This window comes from Leiobunum rupestre, chromosome 5 (genome assembly GCF_980474605.1).
Source record: "Leiobunum rupestre chromosome 5, qqLeiRupe1.1.hap1, whole genome shotgun sequence".
Lineage (NCBI taxonomy): Eukaryota > Metazoa > Arthropoda > Arachnida > Opiliones > Sclerosomatidae > Leiobunum > Leiobunum rupestre.
Window position 1 is genome coordinate 31543867 of NC_143388.1, and position 8345 is coordinate 31552211.

Sequence of the window (8345 nt, forward strand, 5' to 3'; positions counted from 1 at the left end):
AGCGCCTGCTGCAGTCGGAAGGGGAAAATTCGGAAATTGTCTTCCCCCCTATCGTAAAACGTTCAGCGTAAAGGTTCGCCCAATGAAATTTGTACACAGCACTGCGTTAGCGTGTTTAAAGGCTAGCTGCGTTCTGCTTGTGTTTGTTGCTCCTAGCTAACACAGTGTTGTGTACAAATTTCATTGGACGAACCTTTACGCCGAACGTTTTACGGGGGGGCGGGGGGGAAGACAATTTCCGAATTTTCCCCTTCCGACGGCAGCAGGCGCTACAGCGTCTAACCAATGAAAACTGTACACAAGAAAATGCACGACTTTTGAAGGGTTGCGTTCTCCTTGTGTGGGGTGCTGGGTTTGTTGCTCCTAGGTTTAACTTCTACCACACTTTGCTTAAAGGGGGTATAACACGTTTTGAAAATTAGGGTCGTAATTGTAGGGGCAGTTACATAATTTGAAATTCAATTTTCACACTTCTAGCCCTTTCGCCTCACAGTAAGAGGAGCCGGGTTCAAACCCAGCTTATGGCACTGGGTGAAAACTCGGAACAGCTCCTTCCGCGTTGAGTTTGCAAGTTCTCTCCCCACTGGGTAAACGAGTTTTCACGAAGGGAGCTGTTGGCTCTAGAGGCATGAAAGGCTTGCCACTTGGATCGAAGGTGGTGCCTTGGGTATTAGCAAAGCTGATTATTATTATTATACCTGACTTAGTAGAATATTCTTCCTCTATAATCAGTTGTAGGTTAAGAACGGCAAAATATCTAGAACACTTGGCGGGAAAATAATAGCTCGAATTTCCGGTAAATCGTCGGCGGGAATTTCGAATTTGGCTGGTTTGCGGTTGAATTATATAAATTTGGGCAAATACCGTCTATTGGGTTATATTTCAAAGTGATCATTAAATAATTAAAATAGATACGATTTAAAAAACAGTTGTAATCATTTATTTTTAGTACTTCAAGTGAGGCATACCTTGGCGAGTCCAGGGTAAGTATAGAACGGGTAATGCCGAGATTACCACGTTGACGTACATAAACGTGCGATTTGGTGATTGTTTAGGAGCGTAATACTAAAAATTCGCTATAATGAAGCTTAAAAATAATAATCTACATTAAAACTTTATTGATCACTCTGAAATTTACGCAATTGGACATTTCTAAAATGGATGAATATAACACGCGCAGGAACCATTAGGAATTCAACAGAAAATCAGCGAAATTCTAAATTCGCGTCGCCGATTTACCGGAAATGCGTGCTAGTATCTTTCCACCAAATGTACTAGATAGATAGCCTTTCTTAACCTGCAACTGACAAGGATACGACACGATATTATATTCACCGATTTTGTTTAAATTCGGGGGATAAGTAGACCTTTATGTAACTAGAAATTTTTCAAAAGGAAAAGTTTCGACGGGCCTTAGTTTTGACATGGCAAACAAAAATGTTTTTGATTACTTAAAATCTTCTTTACCCTTTTGAATTTAACATGGATAAATCACATGTGCATTTCGGTGAATATAAGTAAAATGTGTAAATTAGGTAAATATAAGTAAAATTTACAAAATTTTTGTTTTGGAAGTAAAATTGGTAAATACCATTAAATTTGATAAATTAGGAAGCAAAGTGGCTAAATTTAGGTAAATACCATTAAATTAGCAAAATTTTAAATAATATAACCCAAATTTACTTGTATTTACCCAATTTACTCATTTTCCCCCAAATGTGCACGCATTTATCCAAATTAACCTGAAATTACCCAATGTACAATTTTTTTAACATAATTTATTTTTTATATTTAAAAATTTTAAAAATCGGCGATTTCTCCATGTTAATTTCCAGTAGGTTTTAAGTAATCAAAACCATTTTTGGTTGCCATAGCAAAACTTAAGTCCGTCGAATCTTTTCCTTTGGAAAAATTTCAAGTAACATAAAGGTCTACTTAATACTCATCCCCCAAATTTAAACAAAATCAGTGAATCCTTGTGTGTATAAGCCTAGAGGAACGCCCACGGATTCGAATTTTGCATAAGAATGTCTATGTGGTGACGATTTTTAGCGTTGCTACCAATCTCCTAACAGTAAGTTTCTTCACCATTGGTTCCGTGCATCTGACGTGTTCCGACGCCATTGAAGTCCACTCTGGTGGCGGTTTTCCTTCCCCTCTTTTATGCCAGGGGTAAAGGAATTTTACTAAAATTCCACCATTATACCCGCTGATCATCTCAACCTAGTCATTGTCACGAAGTATAAATAAATATATTCTTGAAAGTAAAAATACAGGGTCCTACAAACTAGTCACCTTAAATGTTATTCAACAATACTCCTAGCGGTAAAAACGCGAAACTCGTTGATTCAATATCGAACGGCCTCCCTTGAACCTTTCGAGGGCCTTGCCATTCGTTTTTACCGAGGGGCTAACCACTTCCCGTAATAGGTGTACACCCTAACTGTAATGATTACGTAATCTTCTGTAATCTTTTGTACTCATTCGTAATCCCGTAATCATTATGAAATCACGCGTACTCATCTGTAATCACGTGTAATCATTTGTATTAGCGCGTAATCATCTGTAATCACGCGTTTTCATTGGAATTCTCCCGTACTCAATTACTCATATGTAACAATTTTAAAGTTTTGGGTTGCCTGTGTACTCATCGTAATCATTCTAAACTCATCGTAATCATTCTGTACTCATCGTAATTATTCTGTATTCATCGTAATCATTCTGTACTCATCGTAATCATGTGTACTCATCGTAATCATTCTGTACTCATCGTAATCATGTGTACTCATCGTAATCATGTGTACTCATCGTAATCATGTATACTCATCGTAAACATCTGTACTTATCGTAATCATTCTGTACTCATCGTAATCATGTATACTCATCGTAATCATTCTGTACTCATAGTAATTATTCTGTATTCATCGTAATCATGTGTACTCATCGTAATCATGTATACTCATCGTAATCATCTGTACTCATCGTAATCATCTGTACTCATTGCGTAATCATGTGTACTCATCTGTACTCATTAATGATTACGTAATCGGTGTACAGGCAAATTCTTACTGGTTAGCCCCTCGGTTTTTACACGTACAAAATGGGTATCTTACTGGACACAATTGGGCGTAATGTTGTAGTACTCGTTTCTCGAGGTCAGTAGTCCGCAGTATTGTATCATGGACTCTTTGGTGAAGACAAAGTCGCACATGGATTTGGCCGTTACTTTCTTGACCTCCGGACTTCCCTCCTCAATTTCGTCCTAGAAGAATCGCGGGTGACCCTTTTTAGCACTCTGATTTCGTCGGTCGGTTAAATTTAATGATTACCTTGTTACAAAATTCCCGAGAAGCTTTGCATAGTTTCTCTTCACTGAACCTTTAAATGGACGCGAAAATATTAACCTTGATTTTTAACCACGCGCTAGGTTACGGAACTATATTCATTTTTCAAGTTGATCGCGTGTTAAGAACAACCATTGTTTCTTTTATTTATTTAATCAAATCATTTAAATGTATTGTTTGACTCACGCGGATACTTTTAAATGCGACTTTTCAGCTTTCGTGTACGCTCGAGAAAAATGGCCGTAAGCCTAGAAATCTATCGATTAAAGTAAAATAAATCTCGATCGATATACATGTCTTAAACCCCAGAAATCTATTTTTCAAAGTTTCTAAATCCAGAAATCTATTTTTCAAAGTTTCTAAATCCAGAAATCTATTTTTCAAAGTTTCTAAATCCAGAAATCTATTTTTCAAAGTTTCTAAATCCAGAAATCTATTTTTCAAAGTTTCTAAATCCAGAAATCTATATTTCAGAGTGAAAATTCAGAAATCTATATTTCAGAGTGAAAATTCAGAAATCTATATTTCAGAGTGAAAATTCAGAAATCTATATTTCAGTGTGAAAATCCAGAAATCTATATTTCAGAATGAAAATCCAGAAATCTATATTTCAGTGTGAAAATCCAGAAATCTATATTTCAGTGTGAAAATTCAGAAATCTATATTTCAGTGTGAAAATTCAGAAATCTATATTTCAGAGTGAAAATTCAGAAATCTATATTTCAGAGTGAAAATTCAGAAATCTATATTTCAGTGTGAAAATCTAGAAATCTATATTTCAGAGTGAAAATCCAGAAATCTATATTTCAGAGTGAAAATCCCGAAATCTATATTTCAGAGTGAAAATCCAGAAATCTGTATTTCAGTGTGAAAATCCAGAAATCTAAATTTTAGTTTGAAAATTCAGAAATCTAAATTTCAGTGTGAAAATCCAGAAATCTATATTTCAGAGTGAAAATTCAGAAATATAAATTTCAGAGTGAAAATTCAGAAATCTATATTTCAGTGTGAAAATCCATAAATCTATATTTTAGTGTGAAAATTCCTAAATCTATATTACAGTGTGAATATCCAGAAATCTAAATTTTAGAGTGACAATTCAGAAATCTAAATTTCAGTGTGAAAATCCAGAAATCTATATTTCAGAGTGAAAATTCAGAAATCTAAATTTCAGTGTGAAAATCCAGAAATCTATATTTCAGAGTGAAAATTCAGAAATCTAAATTTCAGTGTGAAAATTCAGAAATCTAAATTTCAGTGTGAAAATCCAGAAATCTATATTTCAGAGTGAAAATTCAGAAAACTATATTTCAGAGTGAAAATCCAGAAATCTATATTTCAGTGTGAAAATCCAGAAATCTATATTTTAGTGTGAAAATTCAGAAATCTATATTACAGTGTGAATATCCAGAAATCTAAATTTTAGAGTGAAAATTCAGAAATCTAAATTTCAGTGTGAAAATCCCGAAATCTATATTTCAGAGTGAAAATTCAGAAATCTAAATTTCAGTGTGAAAATCCAGAAATCTATATTTCAGAGTGAAAATTCAGAAAACTATATTTCAGAGTGAAAATTCAGAAATCTATATTTCAGTGTGAAAATCCAGAAATCTATATTTCAGAGTGAAAATTCAGAAATCTATATGTCAGTGTGAAAATCCAGAAATCTATATTTCAGTGTGAAAATCCAGAGATCTATTGGTCAAAGTTTGTAAAATCAGAAATATATTGGTCAAAGACTGAAAACCCAAAAATCTATCTGTCAACGCCTGAAAACCAAGAAATCTATTGGTCAAAGTTTGAAATCCCAGAAATCTATGGGCTAAAGTCTGAAATCCCAGAAATATATGGGCTAAAGTCTGAAATCCCAGAAATCTATGGGCTAAAGTCTGAAATCCCAGTAAACTATCGATCAAAGTTTGAAAACCGAGAAATATTTTCGATAAAATATATAAATCTAGAACTTTTTCGATCGATTTTTAAAATGGTTTGATTTTAGCCCGAGACCCTATCGAAATAAATTAACTTTTTCAGTGAACATAGTGTCACCATAGGCGAATGATTTGTCGTTGTAAAACCCCAAAGCGTATGCTTAGTGAATTTCATCAGTAGGCCTCTCCGGCTGGTTCTACGTTACACGCAAAGTCTAATTGATCGGTTGATCTTAAATCTTTGAAAATTCGACGTAAGCTTCGCGAGGGTGTAATTTGAAACAGTCGTCGCACTTACAGTCTGTCGGAACACATGGTGATTGCTGGCAAGTCGCTGAAGTTGGAATGTTCGATGTGGACGTCGACCGAGGTCGGGTACGAAGTGTACTGGCTGATGAAGGAGCTCGTTTGGTAGAGACACACGACGGTACACACCAGGCAAGTCAAGAGGTACAGTCTCTCCCGGATTTTGACTAGCCATAACGGGATTCTGGGCAGCGAAATGCTTTTCGGCGACGGGACGGGATTGGACGACGCTGGCGGTAGCCTCTTAACTGGGATAAACAGAGGTTGCGAGTTTTTGTCTGAAAGCCATATGTCCGATTTGGCGATATTAGTGGTCGAAGGCATACTTGAGGTGGACGATTTGCGACTTCGAGCGGAAGTTCCTCCTCGACTGCAAGCGCGTTCCGGCGACCGCGACTGTCCCTCCGACTCCGTTTGCGTCGTGGTCTTCCGCTGGGCGCTCCCTTCGACGAAGACCACTTCGACTTCCGTTTGCCGTCGCCTCTTGCCCGTGGACCTCACCGACCACCGTCTAGAATCGTTTTTCCGGTAAAGTTTCCGAACGACTACTTTGAGCCAGCCCACTGTTTGTACTTGTTTGACGCCGCTCTGCAATTGACTTTCATTCTCTCGAATCTCCTCCTCGGTCATAACACTCGCTGATTTTCTGGACGCAATTCCCGCTGGCTCGATTACCGAGAGAAACCTTTTTCAGATTCACCTGGATTCAATGATTACGTAATTAGAACATAATATTACGTAATCAGATTTATTTTAACTTGAAACACCAAATTTAAAAAAATAATGATGAAGATAATATAATAATAATCAGCTATATAAATATAAATATGTAAATATCAAAATATATAATTCATGTAAATATCAAAATATATAACTAGTACATATAAATATCAAAATATATAACTAGTCCATGTAAATATCAAAATATATAACTAGTACATATAAATATCAAAATATATAACTAGTCCATGTAAATATCAAAATATATAACTAGTCCATGTAAATATCAAAATATATAACTAGTCCATGTAAATATCAAAATATATAACTAGTCCATGTAAATATCAAAATATATAACTAGTCCATGTAAATATCAAAATATATAACTAGTCCATGTAAATATCAAAATATATAACTAGTCCATGTAAATATCAAAATATATAACTAGTACATATAAATATCAAAATATATAACTAGTCCATGTAAATATCAAAATATATAACTAGTCCATGTAAATATCAAAATATATAACTAGTCCATGTAAATATCAAAATATATAACTAGTCCATGTAAATATCAAAATATATAACTAGTCCATGTAAATATCAAAATATATAACTAGTCCATGTAAATATCAAAATATATAACTAGTACATATAAATATCAAAATATATAACTAGTCCATGTAAATATCAAAATATATAACTAGTCCATGTAAATATCAAAATATATAACTAGTCCATGTAAATATCAAAATATATAACTAGTCCATGTAAATATCAAAATATATAACTAGTCCATGTAAATATCAAAATATATAACTAGTCCATGTAAATATCAAAATATATAACTAGTACATATAAATATCAAAATATATAACTAGTCCTTGTAAATATCAAAATATATAACTAGTCCATGTAAATATCAAAATATATAACTAGTCCATGTAAATATCAAAATATATAACTAGTCCATGTAAATATCAAAATATATAACTAGTCCATGTACATATCAAAATATATAACTAGTCCATTTAAATATAAAAGTAGTTCAAGTATACATAAAAATATATAACTAGTACATGTAATTTTCAAAATTAATTTCTTTCACTCCAGAATTCAAACTTTAAGTCCCAAAAATTAAAACTACGTTGAGAACTCAGGTAATAATAATAATAATAATAATCAGCTAGGCTAATACCCAAGGCACCACCTTAGGCCTAAGTCATCGAGCGACTTTTAAAGCCTTTTAATTCAGGTGGCCGGATTACAATGCGTAGGAGGGTGGTGGCAAGCCCTGCATGCCACGCGTTCGAGCCAACAGCTCCCTACACTCACTATTACCGTTAACCTCTACAAGTTTTTAGGGAAAGGGAAACTGAAGATCTCGGGGGAAAACCCGTTAAACCAGTGGGGAGAGAACTTGCAAACTCTACGCAGAAGGAGTTGTTCCGAGTTTTCACCCAGTGCCACAAGTTTATATCGATCCCGGCTCCTCTTGCTGCGAGGTGAAAGTGCTAACCACTCCGCCACCCCACCTATTATATCTAAGATTAACTTCTTTAGATCTGATCTGACTGCAAGATAATCACCCTTAAGATTCAAAACAAAATTATTCAATATTTCCTTCCAGTCCCAGGAGGTTTTCAAATACTTCGCACAATCTTTAAAATCCTTCGTTAAAATCTAATAAACGAAATCTTTAACTCTATATTGAAATTAATTTCCATGGGAACCTATAGTTTATTTTCTACGAGATTTCGATACCGTGTCGAATTCGACTTTGACATTTTTATCTAAATCTCATTGGATTTCGATCCAAAATTGAATTTTGATTGTATACCGAAAAGGGCTTCCAAAAATGAAAATGTTCCAATTTACCATTTTGTGGTTTCGAATTCGTTAGCGTTAAAACCAAAAAGCCACGACGAAAAATGCGCTTCCAACCATTAAAAATGAACGAATTCGCGCTACTGGAAACTAGCTAGTGAAGGAAAAAATCGAGCTTTTTCGCCACGACAAACAATCATAACCGATAAAATCGC